The sequence below is a fragment of the Tenrec ecaudatus genome, unplaced genomic scaffold, assembly GCF_050624435.1.
Source record: "Tenrec ecaudatus isolate mTenEca1 unplaced genomic scaffold, mTenEca1.hap1 Scaffold_189, whole genome shotgun sequence".
Lineage (NCBI taxonomy): Eukaryota > Metazoa > Chordata > Mammalia > Afrosoricida > Tenrecidae > Tenrec > Tenrec ecaudatus.
This window is the reverse complement of record NW_027458166.1, coordinates 362,511-383,759: the sequence shown is the minus strand read 5'-3', so window position 1 is coordinate 383,759 and position 21,249 is coordinate 362,511. Positions and strand designations below refer to the sequence as shown.

The 21,249-nt window shown below is 41.7% G+C and overlaps 1 pseudogene; it reads left to right on the top strand.

The window, feature by feature from the left end:
- Nucleotides 1-21,249, top strand: part of LOC142436269 (ninein-like protein) — an 88,891-nt pseudogene that overhangs the window by 44,886 nt on the left and 22,756 nt on the right.

Sequence of the window (21,249 nt, the reverse complement as noted above, 5' to 3'; positions counted from 1 at the left end):
TGCTGTGGTTCTTTTGCTTAGCTTTTTGATAGATTGTTGGATTCTGTTGGCCAGGATTTTGAGATTTTGCCCCTATATTCATAAGGGATATTGGTTTACAGTTTTGTTTTGTTTGAAATATTTATTTCTGTTGACAAATAAATGAAATTTTGTCTTAAAGCATGGTGCAGCATGGGTAACAATGTTCACTCACGGTACTCACATGTGGGTGTATCTGCATGTGGGCGGACCCACCTAGAGACAGATAGAGGAGCGGTGTCTTGGTTCCTAAGAACATTGGTAACACAGAAAAATATGAGAAAAAAGACAAAAAGGATGGTAATAGAAATAAATTAATAAAAATATCTATTAAAGGCAACAAAAGAGAGACAATGGGAAGAAAACATAAAATTTAAATTTACAAGACATATTTTTGTTTTAAATTCTATACCATTGGCTAAATTAACTACACTATCAATAAAATTGCCTTATGCCCAAGGGGATGATTGATAATGTTCTCTAACAGAAAATAACAATTATATCTCTGAGGTGAACCAGAGCCAGATGAACCATAAATATGTGAATGGATTTTGAGCTTGCACTTAATTCTAGCCTCAATCTAAGTACAATTAGTTCTTATGAAATGGCCCTATTTGATGCTCGTCCTCATGAAGAAATCACTCAAGACATGAATGCTATAGGAAAGTGTAATGAAGAAACTAGATGGTGCCCACCTATCAGAAAAAAATAGCATCTGGGGTCTTAAAAGCTGGTCTTAAACAGCCATCTAAGTGAGGGATCAACTAAGTCCATGTGGAAGAAGCACACCAGCCTGTAAGATCCTAGGATTTTAACTCATGAAATTCAAATCTGAAGGAGGGAATGATATCAGCTTCAATTATGAACACCTGGTTTTAAGGTTGTGGATAACATTTGCAAGCTCTGGGGAATCCTCTCTGACCAGAGCCATGGGATGTGAACAGCCCTGTTATCAGACAGATAGCATTGTAAAATTGGTTATTACAGATGTATTTAAGTTAAAATTTATACATCTCCCTTTTGACTCATTTTAAATATATTCCAGTTCTTTTAACCTCTGCTTTCTTTTCTAGAGCTTTTTTAATCTGTTTTCTTTGTTATTGTTGTTAGGCTTTTAAAAATACATTTTTCTGTATATGAAATCCAGGATAACTGAATCTATATAGACAATGGTTTTGGGGGCTGTGGCAGGGGAGGTTGGGGGAAATAACATGAATACAATAAAGAAAAAATGTTCTAAAATTGATTGTGGTGATAATGATTATTACAATTTATCTTAATATAATTGAGCTGTTGTATGACATGTGAGTCATATGCCAATAAAAGTGTTTTTGTAAATGAATTAAAACAATTTTTCCAAGCTGTTCTCAGCCTGCTAATTGTTTCTGTCTTGGAAATTTCAACGACAATATGTTCCAGTGTTTTCTTTTGGGATCTGTGGTGTTTTGGGTTCTCTCTGCTTCCTGGAGAATTATTTTCTCCTCCTCTGTTCTGTTAAGGAAGTATTATTCCGGAATTTCTTATATGGATAGAATCCCACTTCATTCTTATGTTTTCTTCAGATTCTTTTGTTCTTTTAGCTGATTGTATCACTCATAAATTGGAGTTAAGAGATATGCCTTCAAACTCACCAATTCAGCTTTCCATTTCTTCAATTCTCTTACTCTGTTCTTCTAAATTGTTGCCTAATTCTCTTATCTTAATATTTTCTGCATTTCTTTTTAGAGGTTTTTGTTGAAGATATCTAGCTTTTCTATTCTGACCATTGTTCTCGCAAACTCTTTGTTGAAAGTACATGACAACATTTTTCTGAATTCAATTTATGATAGTTTCAGAGCCTGTTCTTTTTAAGAAAATTCCTTGAGATCTGAGTGTTGTTCATTTGTTAATCCTTCTTCTGATGAATCAGGAGTGACTGCTGCCACTGCAGCATCGTGGCCGGGTATTACGGTTGGGAGGGCTGCTAGATTTTGTGGGAGTCGATGACTTTGTTGAGTAGTGCCAGAAATGAATAATAGAAGAGGGACGGGGGAGGGAAAAAAGGCTTTGGGCAGTAAAAGGCTGTACTAAGAAAAGTTGGGAGGGGGAGGAACACTGTACTTGAGTGTATTCTTCCCTAAGGCCAAGAGCTTCTTAACATAGTCCGTCAAAGCACAGGCAATCTTCAGGAAAACCATCATGGTGCCAAGTTTGTCCTTGGGATAGCCTAGGCTGGTCCTTTGGGACCTATGCTCCGGGAACTGTGCAGGCCAGCTTGCTTGGAGAGCTGGAAACCACATGGGACCTGCGTGCTTATTACACGTGAAGCTTTGGACCCTGCTCACAATGATAGTCTTTGAGGAGTGGAGCTGGGTTGCTGTAGCCAGCAGTGCAGAATGGAGCTACAGATGGGTAGCAGGAGACCACTGGGCGCCTCTTCAGTGGACCTGCTCTTTCCTTCCCTTCTCTGCTTGCTCCCACAGTCTCTGATATATGGAAGCCTCCTTTTACTTCACTTTCAAGCCATTGTCTGAGATCACAGGCCACCTGTCTTTTCTTAGGGCCTAGTCTATCCTGGTTGTTACATAAGGATCTACCTGTGTGTATGTGTTCAGTTGGACATGTTCTAGTCCCCTTTCTTTAATGTTTTTAAAAGTTTCTATAGAACTGGTGTCAGCACTTCTGAATTTTTTATGAAATATCCCAATGAAGCCATCTTGCCATTGACTTTTCTTTTTATATATATTTTTGGTCTTTTTTGAAGGGGTGGAGCAGGGGGTTAATCACATTCTGAATTGCTTATTTCATAATTACTCTGCTTAAACCTATTTCTATTCATATTAGTTTAGGTATGTCGTATAGTTTCAGGAATTTGTCCCATTCATCTGCACTTTCAAATCTGTTGCAGTTCTTTTTCATAGTGTTATGATTCTTTATTCAATGAATATGTTGTGTTGTCTCCAGATTCATTTCTTTTGATTATTTGCCCTCCCCCCCCCCCCAGTATATCCAGTAGTTTGTTTCAGTGATCCTTTTCAAAGAACCAACTTCTGGTTTGATTGATTTTTTTCTGTTGTTTAACTGTATTCTATTGCATTTCTTTCTCACTGGTATTTATTATTCATTTCAGCTAGTATCTTTGGCCTCTTGCTCTTCCTTTCCTTTTTGTTCAAGTTTTCATTTAAACAATTGATTTTCATCCATCTTTTTAAATATGGGCATGTATTGCTATGAATTTCCCTCTGAGAATGGTTTGTGCTGTGTCCCAAAGGATTTGGTATGTTGTGCTTTCCTTTATATTTGATACCAAGTATATTTTTATTTCACTTTTAATTTCTTACATAGAGAAATTGTTTTCTAGTCGTACAATATTTAATTTTGGTATAATAATAATTATTCATTTTTATTCTTCCTGTGATTGATTTCTTACTTCATACCATTATGGTCAGAAAGTATGCTTTGTATGATTTTAATGTTTTAAAACTTGAGATTTGTGGCCTAATCTGTAGTTGGTTCTGGAAAAATTATCCTGTGAAAATGTCTGCTGATGATGGATGGAGTGTTCTAAGTTAAATTGGCTTATGATTTTCTTTATGTTCTTAATGTCCTTATTGATTCACTTTTTAAATGTTCTGTCGAGAACTGAAATTGAAGGTTTCAAATCTACAAATATTAATAGCGGCACTGTAATTTTTTTTCTTTGATATTAGTGTTTGTGTCATGTTTTTGGACAGGTTAGGTGAATATATGCTAATAATTGTTGTATCTTCTTGAAGTATTAGCCCTTTTATTATGTAATAGCCTTTATCAGTATGACCACACTCCTTTTTTTGGGTGCTGGTTGCACGGAACATTTTTTCCATCCTTTATTTTCAGTCAGTTTGTGTCCTAATGTGAATGTGTGTTTTGTGTAGGTAACAAAAGATGAATCATGTTTTTTTTCCAGTCTATCACTCTGCCTTTTGTGTAAATATTTTGGCTATTTACATTTTCTTCATTCTTTTAGCTAATTGGGTTTTGAGTTTCTTTTATCTGGTTTCTCTTTTTATCAATTTTCCTGTTAATTTTTGTATTTAGCATCTTTTGTTATGAGCTTTAATTCCTCTTTACATATTCTCTTAGTGGTTACTACAAATATTATACTATACAACATGCAATTACAGTAACATTTAGCATGCAATCAACAATGAATGTGAAATATTAAGTATTCCTGGTTTACTGTTCCCTCTCCTTTTTCTGTTGGTGAACCTCCAGTGACAGTAATGTACACCCTACATCCAGTAGTCGTAATATGTACTTATTTTCTGAGATCTCTGTCTGACTCCTTCCTCCCCCTTTGTGTACATTTGAGTGTTTGATTAATGTTCTTTCCTTTCCATTTAGAAAACTTCCTTAAGTACATGTAGGGCTGGTCTGGTATTGCCAAATTCCCAAGGCTTCTGGTTATTTGGGACTCTTCTTCCCTGTTTCAAAGAAATGCCTTGACTTAGTGCTTTTCTGTTGTTTCCTTTTTAATTAAAGTAGGGCGATGCCATCTATCGGTTGGCGTGTGTCACATATTGGTATCAGGAGCCCTGGTGGTGCAGATTGGTGTGATACTGCTAACCACAAGTCAGCAATTCACATCCATCTTTCTCTGTAGGGGAAAGATCAAGCTATTGCTCCCATAAACATGTACGCTCTCAGAACTCTAGGGTAAAAAAAGAAACCAAGAAACCATGGGGAGCAGTTTTACTCTTCCCATAGGGACACGAACAGTCAGAATCAACTTGAAGGCAGTGGGTTTTTACCTGTTGTTATGGAATTAAAGAATTTCCGATTTATTACCAAAGGTTTATAATTCATTACTGTGCTTAGATTTCTGGTGTTCAAATTGTGCCAGACAGGTCAACCTATCTGCTAAGTTTTTGCACTGCACCATCATTGTTTTGGTTGTTTTATTACGTGGTTCCTGAGATACTCCAGATTTACCTTGTACATTGCTGCCATTTACCCCAGAATCTGCCATTTCTCCAATGACTGCCGGTTCATTTGACAAGAGAATGATTCTTGAGGTCGATTAGGTTACCAGATGGGCTCATTGCTACAGGGATATCCTTGCTTGTTGGCTGAACTCAGTGTCTTACACTCATTCTACAGAAGGAGAAATAGCATGACCTTTCCCCCTGCGTAGCGCCCATTCTTTTCCAAATTTTAGCGTAAAGTTTCACTGTAATTTACAATGCATATTGCAAAGCACAACAACCATGCTTCTTCCCTTTGTCGCTGAATTTTCCTCCAATTTAGCTATCATTTTAACTTTCTTTCTCTTTCTCTCAGCTGGTAATCTTTGTTTTCTCGATGAGGCTGCCCTTGGCAAATATAAGATTTTAGTCAGATCGCTTTCAGTGGCAGTTTTTACTGCTATTGTGGACACTACAATGGATTTATCAAATGTTCTTTCTCTTTAAGCATCATTTCAGCTTTTTCTTTTTTTTCCCAACTGTCCATCTTGATTTTCCTGGTGAGGCTGCCTTTGATAAAAGGAAATATAAGATGGTAACCCGCTATCTTTGGTTTGATACTTTTTTCTGCTGTGTATTTTGCTGGACACCATAATGGCTTTCTGTGGCCTCTGTAAGAAACCCAGAGTCCTTTGTTCTTAATGCTGTGATAGACCTTAGTGGACTTGCTACTTCACAAGACTTTCCCCAGATTCCTTATCACCTTCAACATCCACAGCCACCCACTTAAGCAAGTGATAACTTAAAAACAGTAGTCTGACTTCCATCCTTCCAGAGAGCCACCAAGTAGACGTGCTAAGGCCCTGCTGCTCCAGCTCAGGCTCCACACATCTCTACCAGTTGTAATGGACTATGCTCCTAGGTTTTGTGTTACTAAATCTCAAGACAGAGAGACTTCGACTCGTTGTATATCAGGCATCAGCTTTCTCACACTGCTGAGTGGTAGGGATGTGTCTAAAGGAGTCCTAGTGGTACTTAGTGGCTATGTTTGGGTGCTGTTAAAATCTAGGTCAGTCGTTCAAACCCATCAGCCAGTCTGTGGGAGCGAGATGAAGCCGTCTGTTCCTGTAAAGATTTTCCACCTCAAAAACCGAAAGAAGTAGTTCTCTGCCCTATATGGTCGTTGTGAGTCAGAATCAACTTGTTATCAGCAGTGGACATTTTCAGAATACCTATTTGGAATATAAGAAGAACCACACAAGAAGCAGGCCACCAGATAAATATGACTGTGGATGCTGCTTCCAAGATCCGTGCTGCCCAGTGGAAAGGGAAATGAGCTGCAAGTGCACACAGTTGACGCATCCCACTGCCGACTGCGAGGCTGGCAGTTTGAGTCCACCCACATTGAAAGGGATATTGAAAGAAAGACCTGGTGATCTACTTCTGAAAAATCACCATCGAAAACCCTGTGAAGCACAGTTCTACCCTGACACCCATGGGATTGGCAGTACTACTCAACCGGGTGCCTAGCAAGACACCATTCTTTGTGGGATTTTTCCTATTTTAATTACCATCCATTGCTTTTTATTTTTTAATCATTTTACTGAGGGCTCGTACAACATTTATCACAATCCATACGTACATCCATTGTGTCAAGCACATTTGTACATTTCTTGCCATCATCATTCTCAAAATATTTCTTTCTGCTTGAGCCCTTGGTATCAGCTCCTCCTTTTTCCCCTCCCTCCTAACCCTTCTCCCTCATGAATCCTTGATAAATTTATAAATTATCATTATTTTGCCATGTCTTACACTGTCCAGCATCTTCCTTCACCCACATTTCTGTTGTCTGTCCCCCAGGGGGTGGTTACATGTAGATCCTTGTGATCAGTTCCTGCTTTCTACCCCTCCGTCCCTCCACCCTCCCTGTTTCGCCGCTCTCACCACTGGTCCTGAGAGGGTCATCTGTCCTGGATTGCCTCTGTTTCCAGTTCCTGTGTGTACCAGTATACATCCTTTGGTCTAGCTGGATTTGTAAGGTAGAATTGGGATGATGATAGTGGGGAGGAGGAAGCATTGAAACTAGAGTAAAGTTGTATGTTTCATCATTGCTACACAGCACCTTGACTTGCTCATCTCCTCCCTGCGACCCTTCTGTGAGGGGATCTCCACTTGCCTACAGATGGGCTTTGGATCCCCACTCTGCACTGCCCCTCATTCACAGTGATAATAATATTTTTGTTCTTTGATGCCTGATACCTGAACCCATCAACATCTCATGATCACACAGGGTAGTGTGCTTCTTCCATGTGGGATTTATTGCTTCTCAGCTAAATGGCCTCTTTATTTTTAAGCCATTAAGACCCTAGGTGCTATATCTTTTGATAGCCAGGCACTACCAGCTTTCTTCACCACATTTGCTTACGCACCTGTGCTGTCTTCAGCGATCGTGTTGGGAAGGTGAGCCTTATGGAATGCCAGTTTAATAGAACAAGTGTTCTTGCATTGAGGGAGTACTTGAGTAGAGGCCCAATGTCCATCTGCTACGTTAATACTATAAATATATGCACATAGATTGATTATTTCCCCATTGTCATATATAAATATGTTTGCATATGTACATGCCTGTATTTAGACCTCTATAAATGTCCTTTGCCTTCTAGTTCTTTCCTCTATTTCCTTTTACTTTTATCTTGTCCCACTATCATGCTCAGCCTTCATTTGGGTTTCAGTAATTCCTCTCAGTTACATTACCCTTGAACGAGCCCTACCATGCCTTTTACACCCTCCTCATCACTGATTTTGGATCACTTGTTATTCCATTGTCCCTGGGATTTATTAACACCACTTCCTTTCCCCCACCTCTCCCTCTACTATGTCCCCTGGAACCTTCGGTCCTGTTGTTTTCTCCTCCAGATTGTTTATCCAGACTCTTTTATCTAGACAGACCTGCAGAGATAATACTATGCACAAACCAAGACAGAGCAAAACAAAGCAACAAAAAAGAAAATAGTTCAAGGTCTATTGACATTTAGGAGTGTTTTCTGGTGGAGTCTGATGGAGTGCCACACCATGGCCCCAAAGTCTATTTTTGGTATTCCCTCGAGACGTCCTTGCTCTGCTCCCCTTGCTGTTCTGTTGCACGCCTTTAGTGTTTTGCCTCGGTGTGGTGGGGTCTGATCAGGCATAATTCCCTCACTGTGTATCCAGTGTTGTCCCCTATAGGGCTATGGGCCAGTGAGGGATGTCATGTCTCATAGTGGGGTTGACCATATGGCCCTCTCTAGCTATTGGCTGCTCTGAGCAGGGATATCATCTTCAAGTCTTGGTGGGCCAGGATGTGCTCCACTCTCTCTTCCTCCCCCCTCATTTGCTCCTGTGTGCTCTGATCAGACATGTCCCTCTCCCTGAGCTGTAGCTTCAGTGCTGCCCCTAAGGTAAATTCTTCAGGGGGCAGGGGTGGTTGTCCACATAGTTGGGATTGGGGCCTGTCTCTCAGACCCCTCTACTGGTTCCCTGCTTCATGCCAGTATGTTGCATTCACATCTTAGAGCACCGCTTTGTAGTCTGGTCCCTCTTTCCCTGAGAAGATATGAATAATACACTCCCCTTGGGGGAGTTAGTGCCCTGTTCCCCAACTACTCATTTGTTTTTGTTTTTTCTCTCTTTCCCCTTCCTTTTTAGTTGTCTACCATATGTATTCCTGGATTTGGTCTAGTCCCTGCCATACTCCCTGAACCTGAACCCAGGAATGTTTATATACAATAGTTTTTTCCCTAAGCCCGTTTTGCACTTTTTTTTTTTAAGCTTTCCTCATCAGACTCATATAGTACTTCTCATTTTCTGCTTGGCTTACTTCGCTTAGTATAATTTCCTCCAATTCTTTCCAATGTGCTTCATGCATTCATCACTACTTTTTTTCTTATTTTTTAATCATTTTATTGGGGGCTCATAGAATTCTTATCACAATATGTTCTTGATCCATTGTGTCAAGAACATATGTACATTTGTTGCCATCATCATCCTCCAAACATTTGCCTTCTATTTGAGCCCTTAATATCTGCTGCTTATTTTCCCCCTCCCTCCCCACTGTCCCCTACCTCATGAACCCTTCATCATTAATAAATTATGATTATTTTGTCATATACTACACTGTCCGATGTCTCCAACCGCCTTCTTCTCAACTGTCCCTCCCCCAGGGAGGAGACTATATGTAGATTCTTGTAATCAGTTCCCCCTATCCACCCCACATTCTCTCCATCCTCCAGGCATCGCCACTCTCACCACTGGTCCTGAATGAGTCATCTGTCCTGGATTCCCTGTGTTTCCAGTTGCTATCTGTACCAATGTACATCCTCTGGTCTAGCCAGATTTGTAAGGTAGAATTGGGATCATGATAGTGGAGGAGAGGAAGTATTTAAGAACTAGAGGAAAGTTATATGTTTCATCGCTGCTACCCTGCACTCTGACTGGTTCATCTCTTCCCCACAACCCTTCACTAAGGGGTGTCCGATTGGCTACCAATGGGCTTTGAGTCTCCACTCTGCACTCACCCACATTTTCAATGATATGATCTTTTGTTCCTTGATGCTTGAAACCTGATCCCTTCGACAGCTCGTGGTCACACAGGCTGGTGTGTTTCTTCCATGTGGGCTTTATTGCTTTTGAGCTAGATGGCCACTTGTTTATCTTAGAACCTTTAAGAACACAGACGCTATATCTTTTGATAGCTGGGCACCATCACTTTTCTTCACTACATTTGCTTACACACACGTTTGTCTTCATTGATCGTATCAGGGAGGTGGGCACCCATTGATATGATTTTTAGTTCTTTCATGTCTGATAACCAGTCCCTTCTGCACCTTGTGGTCAGACAGGCTGTGTGCTTCTTCCATGTTGGCTTTGATGCTTCTCAGCTAGATGGCCGCTTGTTTATCTTCAACGCTTTAAGATCCCAGACGCTTTGATAGCCACGTACCATCAGCCTTCTTCACCACATTTGCTTATGCACACATTTTTCTTCAGCAATCATGTCGGGAATGTATGCATCCTGGAATGCCAATTTAATAGAACAAAGTGTTCTTGCATTGAGTAAGTGGAGGCCTAATTGTTTTATTAGGAGTTCACACAACTCTTATCACAATTCATACATACATCAGTTGTGTAGAGCACATTTGTACATTCATTGCCCTCATCATTCTCAAAACATTTCCTCTCCACTTAAGCCCTTGGCATCAGGTCCTCATTTTGTCCCCTCCATCCCCGCTTCCCCCTCCCTCATGAACCCTGGATAATTTATAAATTATTATTTTGTCATATCTTGCCTTGTCCGACATCTCCCTTCACCCACTTTTCTGTTGTCCACCCCCTAGTAACAAGGTCAAATGCAGATCATTGAAATCGATTCCTCCCTTCCAACCTACTCTCCCTCTACGCTTCTAGTAGTGCCACTCTCACCACTGGACCTGAAGAGATCATCCACCCTGGATTCCCTATGTTTCTGGTTCCTATCTGCACCAGTGTACATCCTCTGGTCTAGCCAGACTTGCAAGGTAGAAATCAGATCATGATAGTGCAGGAGGATGAAGCATTTAGGAACTAGAGGAAAGTTGTATTTTTCATTGTTGCTACATCACACCTTGACTGGCTCGCCTCCTCCCATACACCCCTCTGCAAGGGGATTCCGGTGACTGACAAATGGGTTTTGGATCTCCAATCTGCACCCCGCCCCCCCACCTCATTCACTATGGTAAGATTTTTTGTTCTGATGATGCCTGATACCTGATCCCTTCAACACCTTGTGATCGCACAGGATGGTGTGGTTCTTCCATGTGGGCTTTGTTGCTTCTGAGCTAAGTGGCTGCTTGTTTGCCTTTAAGACACCAGACGCTATACCTTTTGATATCCGGGCACCATCAGCTTTCTTTGCCACATTTGCTTATGCACCCATTTGTCTTCAGCGATCATATCATGGAGGCAAGCACAAAATGTTATGATTTTTTGTTCTTTGATGCCTGATAACTGATCCCTTTGGCACCTTGTGATCACACAAGCTGGTGTGCGTCTTCCATGTGGGCTTTGTTGCTTCAGAGCTAGATGACCACTTGTTTATCTTCAATCCTTTAAGACCCCAGACGTTATATCTTTTGATAGCCGGGCACCATCAGCTTTATTCACCACATTTGCTTATGCACCCGCTTTGTCTTCAGCAGTTGCGTTGAAAAGGTCAGCATCACAGAATGTCAATTTAATAGAAGAAAGTATTCTTGCATTAAGGGAGTACTTGAGTGGAGGCCCAATGTCCTTCTGCTACCTTAATACTAAACGTATAAATATATGCACATAGATCTATTTACCCATCCTCATATATAAATATATTTGCATATATACATGTCTTTATCTAAACCTCTATAAATGCCCTTTGTCTCCTAGCTCTTTCCTCTATTTCCCTTGACTTTCCTTCTGTCCCACTATCATGCTCAGTCCCGACCAGGGTTTCAGCAAATCCTCTTTGTTACATTACCCTTGATCATGCCCTACCAGGCCTCCCAGCCCCTCCTCACCACTGATTTAGATCACTTGTTCCCTTGTCCCTGGGTTTGTTAACACCACTACCTTTTCCCCCACCTCTCCTATGTCCCTCCTGAACTGTCGGTCCTGTTGTTTTATCCTCCAGATTGTTCATCCAGCCTATCTTATTTAGAAAGACCAGCGGAGATAATAACATGCACAAAAACAAGACATAAAAATACCAAGGAACAATATACAACCAACCAACAACAATAAATCAATGACAAAAAAAAGCACAAGAAAGAAAAGTTTGTAGTTAGTTCAAGGATTGTGTGTTGGCCTTTAGGAGTGTTTTCCAGTTCAATCAATTGGGGTACCACACCCTAGCCCCAAAGTCCACCTTCATCATTCCCTGAGGACCTCGCCATTCCATTCCCTTGCTATTCTGTTGCACCCCCTTAGTGTTTTGCCTCGGTGTGGCAGGATCAGATCAGGCGTAGTTCCCACACTGTGTCTCCAGTGTTGTCCCCGGTAGAGCTATGGGTCAGTGAGGGACGTCATGTCTCATAGTGGGGCTGGCCATGTGGTCCTCTCTGTGAACTGGCTGCTCTAATCGGGATAATCGTCCTCAAGACCTGGTGGGCCAGGATGTGCTCCACTTTCTCCTCCTCCCCCTTCATCATCACCCATGTGCTCCCATCAGATATGTCCCTCTCCTGGAGCTGCAGATTCAATGCCGTCTTTTGAAATAAGTTCTTCTGGTGGGAGGGCCAGGCGTCCTCTTAGTATTTGTCATCACTGCTTTTTAGTGATGTGTAGTACTCCATTGTATGTATATACCACTGTTTTTTAATCCAATCATTTGTTGGTGGAAATTTGGGTTGTTTCCAACTCCTTGCATTCGGATTTGTACCCTTGTGGAACTGCTCTTCAGGACCTTTGCCCACCTCCTCGGTGGGCAATTAGTTTTTTTCTCTTTGGAAACTAGCAGAGTATTGTAGATTTTAGTAATAAGGCCTTTGTCTGATGTGTCAGGCTAAAGATGTTTTCCCAGTCCGTGGGCTCTCTTATTACTCTCTTGGTGAATTATTTTGATGTACACAGATGTTTTATCTTCAGTGTATCCCACATGTCAATTTGTGACTCATGTGCATTTGTGTCCTTCCCTGTTTCTGCTATCCCATGTATTCCCAGTGCCAAAATTCTCAGATTGGTCCCAGTTCCCTTATTGATGGACCTAATAGTTTGCAGTTTTACCTCAAGGTCTGTGATTTACCTTGAGTTTATTCTTGTGCATGGAGTCAGATAAGGGTCATGCTTCATTTTTCTGCAGGTAGATATCCATTTTTTCCAACACCGCTTGTTAAAGAGGGTACCTGCTTTTGATATTTTGGGGGCTTTATCAAAAGTGAGTTGTCTGTATGCTGATGATTTTATTTCTGGGTTTTCAGTTCTTTTCCAGTAGTCTAAGTATCTGTCATTATACCAATACCTCCCAGTTTTGACCATGATGGCATTATAATATGTGCTAAAGTCAGGTAAAGCAAGCCCTCCCACTGTGTCCTTCTTAGGGAGTCTCTGCTAATTCTGGGCTTCTTCCCTCTCCATATGAATTTGGTAATCAGTTTTTCCATTTCTTTCAAGAAAGATGAGGGTAATTCTCTCAGGATTGCATTAAAGTTATATAGTGCCTAGGAGAGAACTGACATCTTTACTATATTGAGTCTTCTGATCGACAAAAATGGGATATTCTCCCATTTGTTGAATCACTCTTGGTTTCTTGTAATAGTGTTCCATAGTTTTCCTCATATAAATCTTTTGTTCTTTTAGTCTGCTATTTCCCTAGATATTTTAATTTGTGCTTGGCTATTGTGATGGGTACCACCTTTTTGACCTCCTCTTCTGTTATTTTAGCTGATATGTATAGCAGTCCAGTGGACTTCTGTTTGTTGATCTTGTATCCTGCCACTCTGCCCCTTTTGGATCTTTTGGGATTTTCCATTTATAAAATCATGTCATCTACATATAACGATAGTTTTACCTCTTCCTTCCCCAGACGAATACCTTTGATGTCTCTCCTTTGCCTTATGCTGCGAGCTAAAACCTCCAGTACGATGTTAAATAAGAGTGGGGACAAGGGGCATCCTTGTCTGGACCCTTTTTCTGTGGAATTGTGTTCCTCTTTTCTGCATTGACTACCATGTTGGCTGTTGGTTCTTCATATATAGCTTGTATGGTCTTGAGGAATTGTCCTTCCATTCCTATCTCCTGACGTGTCTTAAAAAGGAATTGGTGTTGGATGTTGTCGAATGCTTTTTCCACATCTATCAATATTATCATGTGGTTCTTAGAGTTTTTCATGTCAATGTGGCACATGATACTAATGGTCTTTCGTATGTTGAACTATCCCTGGTATGAATCTTGCTTGGTCATGGTGAATTACCATATATACTCGTGTATAAGCTGAATTTTTCAGCACAAAAAATGTGCTGAAAAACTGGGGTTTAACTTATACGAGGTGTAATATCTCACAGGTGATTGTCGTTCCTCCGCTGTTCATTCAAAGCCCCACTGATACTGCAGGGCTTTGAATGTTTGTTACTCACATCTAACCAATCAGAGCCATCCTATGACGTGGAAGGCTCCAATTTGCAGAAGCACCCATAGTGATTCACTTACGCTGGCAGCTGAACTGGTCAGGATGTGTCCGTGGCTGCGCTCCGTCTCTCCCCTCTGGTCTCTGTGTTAATTCACATCCTGCATTTCCCACCCTAGGCTTATACTCAAGTCATCAGTTTTTCTAGTTTCCCAGGTAAAAACTAGGTACCTAGGCTTATACTCAGGTCGGCTTATATTCAAGTATATATGGTATTCGTTTTATATACATTTGTATTCTATTGGCAAGTATTTTGTTAACAATTTTTGCATCTGTGTTCATTAAGAATATTGGTCTGTAGTTCTCAATTCTTGTAGGATTCCTGCCCTGTTTGGGTATCATATTTATACTTGCTTCAAGAGGTTGCCGTCTTTTCTATGTTCTGGAAGATTTTGTGTAGGATTGGTGTCATTTCTTCCCTAAATGCTTGGTAGAATTGTCCTGTGAAGCCATCTGGCCCAGGGAATTTGGGGTTGGTAATCCCTTGATATCCTTGTCTATTTCTTCTATTGCTATGGGTCTATTGACATTCTTGATGTTCCTCTGGGAAATTCGAGGGAGGGATTGTTTTTCAAAATTTGACCATGTCTTCCAAGTTGTTGAATTCATTGGAATACAGTCCTTCGTAATACTCTTTAATTGTCATTTTGAATTCATTAGAGTCTGTTGTAATGTCCCCTCTTTCATCCCTCATTCTTGCTATTGAAATTTGTTCCCGTCTTTCTTTGGTTAGGTTTACCCACGATATGTTGATTCTGTTTATCTTTTCAAAGAACCAACTTTTAGCAGCATTAATTTTTTCCATAGTTTTCTTATTTTCCCTCTCCTAAATCTCAGCCCTGATTTTTATTATTTCTTTTCTTTTGCTATTAGCACGATTGTGCTGTTGACTCAGCCCTAGTTGCTGTAAATTTTGTGCCAGCATATCAATCATATGGCTTTCTTCCTTTCTCAGGTGTGCATGTATTGCTATGAAACTTCCTCTGATAACTGCCTTTGCTGTGTCCCATAAGTTTTGGTACGTCTTATTCTCATTCTCATTGGTTTCTAGAAATTTCCTAATTTCATCTATGATCTGAGCCAGTACACACTCCTTTTTCAGTAGAGAGTTATTCATCCTCCAATTGTTTGCCTTGTTTTATTCATCTTCCTTTTGCTGATTTCCAGCCTTATGGCACAGTGGTCAGTGAGAGAAGTCTATATGATATCAATGTGCTTAAATTTATGCAGATTTGACTTATGCCCCAGCATGTCGTCTATCTTCAAATATGTGCTATGTGGGCTTGAAAAGAATGTGAAATATTTTGTATTTTCATGAAAAGCTCTGTAAATATATATCAGGTCAAATTGACTAATTGTAGTGTTTAGATCTCTGGCCTCCTTGTTGAGTTTCTTTCCCTGTGATATTTCTTTCTCAGAGAGTGGTGTATTGAAGTCACCTACTATAATTGTTGAGGCTGTGACTTCCTTTTTCATATTTTGAAGCATTTGTTTGACGTATTCAGCAGGTCTGTCATTTGGGGAATATGTTTACAATGCTTAGTGGTTCTTTGCCTACTGTTCCCTTGAGCAATATATAGTGTTCCACATCTCTTTTTATGGTTTGCACTTTGAGGTCAGTTTTATCCAAGATTACGATTGCAACCCTTGGTTTTTTTTAATTGCTGTTTCTTTGGTATGTTTTTCTCCAGCATTTGATTCTCAGCCTAGTTTTGTTTGTAGTCTTGACATGTGTCTCCTGTTGGCAGCAGATTGATTAGTTGTATTTCTAAACTAGTCTAAACTAGTCTGCTAGCCTCAGTCTTTTAATGCCTGAGTTTAGTTCATAGATATTCAGGGGTATTATTTCCATCCGTGGACTCTGTGATGTCATCTTACACCTTTTGTGTTGGGTGTTTTCCCACCTCCCTTTCTTTTTAATGTAGTGTGTGTGTGTGTGTGTTTCATTCTTGACTTCTTTTCACCCTTAATCCAATGCTATCTTGGGGGCTGTTTTCTCTTTGTTTCCCTCTGGGTGAGGTTGTTCTCTGTGGCAGTCTCTTACTTATGCTTGGTGAGTGCTGTTCTTCTGCCTATACTGGATCGACAAGGATCCAGGCTGGGTTTCTTCTAATGTATTCTTTGAGTTTTTCCTTCTCTAAAAGACAATTACTTCTTCATCTATCTTGATCAATAATTTGGCTGTGTAGAGTATTCTTGGGTTTGCATTATTTTCCTTCAATTTTTGCAATGTTACTCAACAACTCTCTTCTCTTCTTCATAGTGTTCTCTGATACCCTGTTTCCCCGAAAATAAGACAGTGTCTTATATTAATTTTTGCTCCCAAAGATGCACTAGGTCTTATTTTCAGGGGATATCTTATTTTTCCATGGAGAAGAATGTGGTACACGTTTATTGTTTATTGTTTTATTAAAAGAGACCTCGTACTACCTGTCTGCTCTGACTGCGCTGCAGCCAATAGTGAGCTGCGTGGTGGTGCCCACCACTATGATCCAGAGTCCAGAGTTACGGTAGCTTCGGGGGTGCTGATTTTTGGGGAGGTCTTATTTTTGGGAGATGCCTTATATTTCAGCCCGAGGCAAAACTGTAAGTAGGTCTTATTTTGGGGGGATGTCTGACTTTGGGGGAAACATGATAGGTCTGAGCATATTCTTATTTGGGAAACTATGTGATTGCTTGTTTTTCCCTAGCTCTTCTCATGATTTTCTCCTTTTCCTCAAAGTTGGATAGTAAGTATGATGTGCCTTGATTTCTTCTTGGGTTTCAATCTGACTGGTGTTCTTTCAGCCTCCTGAATGGTTGCCAGGTTTTCATTCATTAAGCTCGGGAAGTTTTCCTCCAAGAATTTCCTCTCTGTTGCAGTTGACTTCTTTGTGGTGTCTTCCTCTGGTAATCCAATAATTCTAATGTTGTTCCACTTCATAGCATCAGACCTAGCTTTTAGGTTCTCTTCAGCTTCACTAATGATCTTATTAGATTTTTGTTCGCATTTAAAGTCTCCTTGGCTGTCCTCTAGGTCACTGGTGCAATTATCTGCCTCCTCCAGTCGATTCTCGAGGTCTGTGTGTCTGCTACTAGTTTTTGTTATCTCTTCCCTGATCTCTTGTATTTCCCTTTGGTGTATGGACTTAATCTCCTCTTTCATTTAATCTTTTTTCTGTATTGTTTTTCTCATATCCTGTATTACTGCAAGAAGTATTCTGAAAAATTCTTTATGTGGCAGATAAATATCTGCTTCTTCTATGCATGTCGTTCGGTTCAGGACATCTCTGCCATTGAAGTTTGTTTCTCATGTTTTTTTGTTGAGGTCATTGGGCCTGATTGCTGTTTGTTTTAGAGGAGCCAGGTGCCATTTTTCAGGGAGTCAAAGAGCACTGGCTCTCTCTGGGAGACTCGTAGGAAAGCTTCTTCGAACTGCTACAGCTAATTTCACTATGGAATTAGCCAACCACTTTGTCCTCCTGTGGCTTCACTCTTTCCCTAGTCAACAAGTTGGATGGGCCTCTCCGGAGATGCTGGTTGGGTTGTTGTGGATCCACGAGGATGGTGCTTTACTGGGTGATCTCACAAGAATCCATGATGGTGTGGCCCATGACGGCTTGGGTTGTCACAGGTGGCATGCAAAGGTGCCCGCTGCAACAGGAGTGTCACAGAAATCTGGTTGGTTGCCTGCTTTGGTATAGAGCACCGTGAATGGTGGGCGGAATTTCCCTGATCAGGTAGATCACTGCGTAGGTTAGGCAGAGTTTCCCACTGCTCCGTGGAAAGCTGGTGAGTGTTTGATAAGCTTTCTTAGTCTGTGAGGCACTACAGCAGGCGGGAGGAAGCTCCCTCAGTAACGTGGGCCCACAGAGGATGGATAGGAGCTCCCCAAGGCACACAGGCAGGATTTCCCCCAAAGAAGGGGTGCCGAATTTCTCCAGCCATGTCTTAAGCACTACAGAGGACCGGCAGGTGGGCTTTTCCAGGGAAGAAGTTGGGCAGGATATCCCCTGTTGGAGTGTGGGTCGGCTTTCCCAGCTTCCGGTTATGCTGCAGAGGGAGGAGCTCGCCCAGCAGGGTTGAGTGCAGGCATTAATGCCCTAGGCTAAGGGTAGTGGTCAGGATGTTGGCAGTGCTGTGTGAGAGAAAGGGGAAGAGAAAAAGAGAAGGAAAAAAAAACAGCCCACTGAGACAGGGGGATAGGGGGGAATAGAGCGAAGAGAGGGAAACTGAAGCATCAATATAAATGAACCTGATCCTTGACCATGGGGCTGGAGGGGTTTAATCCCTGCCCTGAGATGGTGTCAAACTGTGGCTGTGTTGAGATAAAGCCCCTGTGTTGCCTACAAATGATCCTGGCTCCAGCCAAGACAGTGGCCGGGCCAAGGTAAGGTGACCAGATTTTAACATTGGTATAGCGGGACACCACTGATAAAACTCATATCCTGGTGAAATTGCCACATGGCAGCCGAAAACCGTATATACCCTCACTTGTTGTGCATTCTTTCCAAAAATTGGGACTTTTTAAAAACACCATAGACACGAGAAAAAATGTTTAAAAAGCGGTACGTCTGGTCACCTTAGGCTAAGGTCAAACCCTAGCTGGCCTCCATTGTGGTAAGCCAAAAGACCCAGCTCCTTAAAACCTATTGGATCTCTGCCTACTTATCTTTCTGATGCTCCTTCTGCGACCTGGTGGTGTGGAATTTCCCTCTTAGTGACTCTCCTGCACAGATTTCTGTGGAGTTCCTCTGCTATGTGTTACTCAGTCGCCATCTTCCTGGAAGTCTCTACCATCCATTTCTTAACAGATTTTTGTGAGAACTTTTTTTTCTCTCCCACTTAAAATTAATATACTTTTCCCCTCAAGAGACTGTAATTTACCTTTGTAAATTACAGAAAAAGGGCTTCAAAAATTCATGGGAAATTCCTTTACCTTTTGATCCTATTTCCATGAGCTATTTGTGGCTCACTCATACATGTTATTCCAGTTACTATGGCTCCATAAGAAATTATCGCCAACACTTAATGGCCTAAAATAGCAATTAAATATGCTCATAGATTTTATATTTTGTGGGAAGGAACTCAGACATAGCATAACAAACATGTTTCTTCTCTGCCCTATGATGCCGGGGCCTCAGCTACACACCTTACTGGCTAGACCAGAAATGTCTGAAAGCTCGCTTACCATGTGGCTGCCTGATGGGCCAGTTTGGGCTTCTTCACAGTTCAATGTCTAGTGTCCCTCCAGAGTACGTTTCCTAAAGGAGAAACCAGGTAGAATCATACTCCTATAGTCCCTGGGAGCACTGCTGCCGTATTCATTAGGTCTGAAGAGTCCCAAGTCCCCCATCCCCAGGTGCACAAAAGGGAAAGTGACCACACACCTCACATTCCTTCACGAAGGGATCTAGGGTCCCTGAGTAAACCGCATGGAGTGCATAGCTGACCTCTGGCTACATCAAGGAGAAGAATCCTACGTAGCTCCATCAATCAAGGCCGATTGCCACAAAATAGAGATCAGGCATGCCTCCACCCTCCATCATTCTTTACCCTTTTCTGATAGTAACTGTTTCTTCCACAGCATTCTACTTTTGTGCTGTGTTCTATAATCCATTGCACTGGTCGCACAGAGCTCACAGGCAATACTCACAATTAAGGGAGCTTTTTAGAGAACTTAATGGGTTACTACAAGCCAAGATCAGAAAACACTAAGGATACAGTCATTGGTCCACAGTATCATCTCGCCTCAATTAAGTCTTTCTCTAGTCCTTAGTCTCTGTGTTGCTCTTCAATTCTGTCCCGTGTCTCCTTGCCTCAGCCTCTGACTTTGCCTTGTTCTTTCAGTCTGTCCAGTAATTTCTGTTTCACAGCCTCTGGTTCCTCTTGTCTTTAGACAGAGATCTCATTTGTTCTCCACTGGTAGTTCTTTGTCCCTTAAGTTCATGGGATTCCTCTCTGTTCCTGTTCTAAGATAACACATCCCTATGGCCAGGGAAGTGGCAACGAAAATGAACCAGTCCACTCTGTTTTGTGTTAGACATGCCCTATTTGCAAAGTCCCACCTAATCATCAATGGGAATCACAAAGACCTAGACAGAAGAGCCATGCCAAGAGACTTCACACCACGATAGTCTCACAGACAGGCGCTTCTTGCCTTCTTACCCTTAAATCTACAAGTGAGAGCTGTGTCTTGGGAGATTCGCCTCTAAACCCTGGCAACCAAGTGTGCTTTTTACAGTGCATTTCCTCAACTCCTGTGCAGACAGACCACTGCAGCCAGGTGCAGATTCAGGGCAGCCTCCCAGCATTGCCTGTCTGTCCTGCAGCCCCCACTCTATGTGCCTCATTGGGCCTCAGCCATCCATGTGGCCTTTCTGCTCTGCTGGGTGGCATTTTGTTTTAAGATGATGGCAACGCCTTGACAGTCAAAGCTGCAGAACCCTCTGGAGGAAGGACACCAGTGAGTTGCTTTTCTTGGCCATACCCCATCACTGTGGTGGACTTGCACACATTCCTGTTGAGTCAGGTGTTGGTGATCTGCATTTCTCCTCCACATTCACTTCACTTAAAAAAAAAATTTAGCCCCTGCTATGATTCTAGTGATAGAAGGCGATGTAGGATTTAAGAAAGCTGAATTATCCCTGTCATGTTTAACTCACTGCATAGTTGGAAACTTATAGTTTGAATGTTACATGTTTGCTGTCAGGAATTGAATTTCCTTTCCACTGGGCATCCTGCAGACCCTGCGGTGCTGCATTGCTCCTTGGGCCTTGCTGTGTAGCATGGGGATTGCAGGGCCATCTCTACTCTGCTTATAGGACCTGCAGGACCACAATGATGAGTTGCAGGCTGCGCTGGAAGGCCTACAGACATGGATGCACAAGACACAGAGTAGCCCATCTAGTTTCCGGCCAGATGGATGCCTGCCCCCAGCAGATTGCTCCGAAGGTAGAGGATCTTCTTGGGGAAAGGGTGGAGTCCTTGTTCCAGCAAACTGGGCTATCTCTCAGACCTACCCGTAGTTTGTGTCATGGGCCACTTCCAAGCATCATAGGGTATATTGAGGCACAAACACCTGCCCCAGACACACTGGCACCACCCGGCTGAGTTCCTTGTAGCTGGGAATTTATGGAAGGGGATGGGGGCTTTATCAACTGT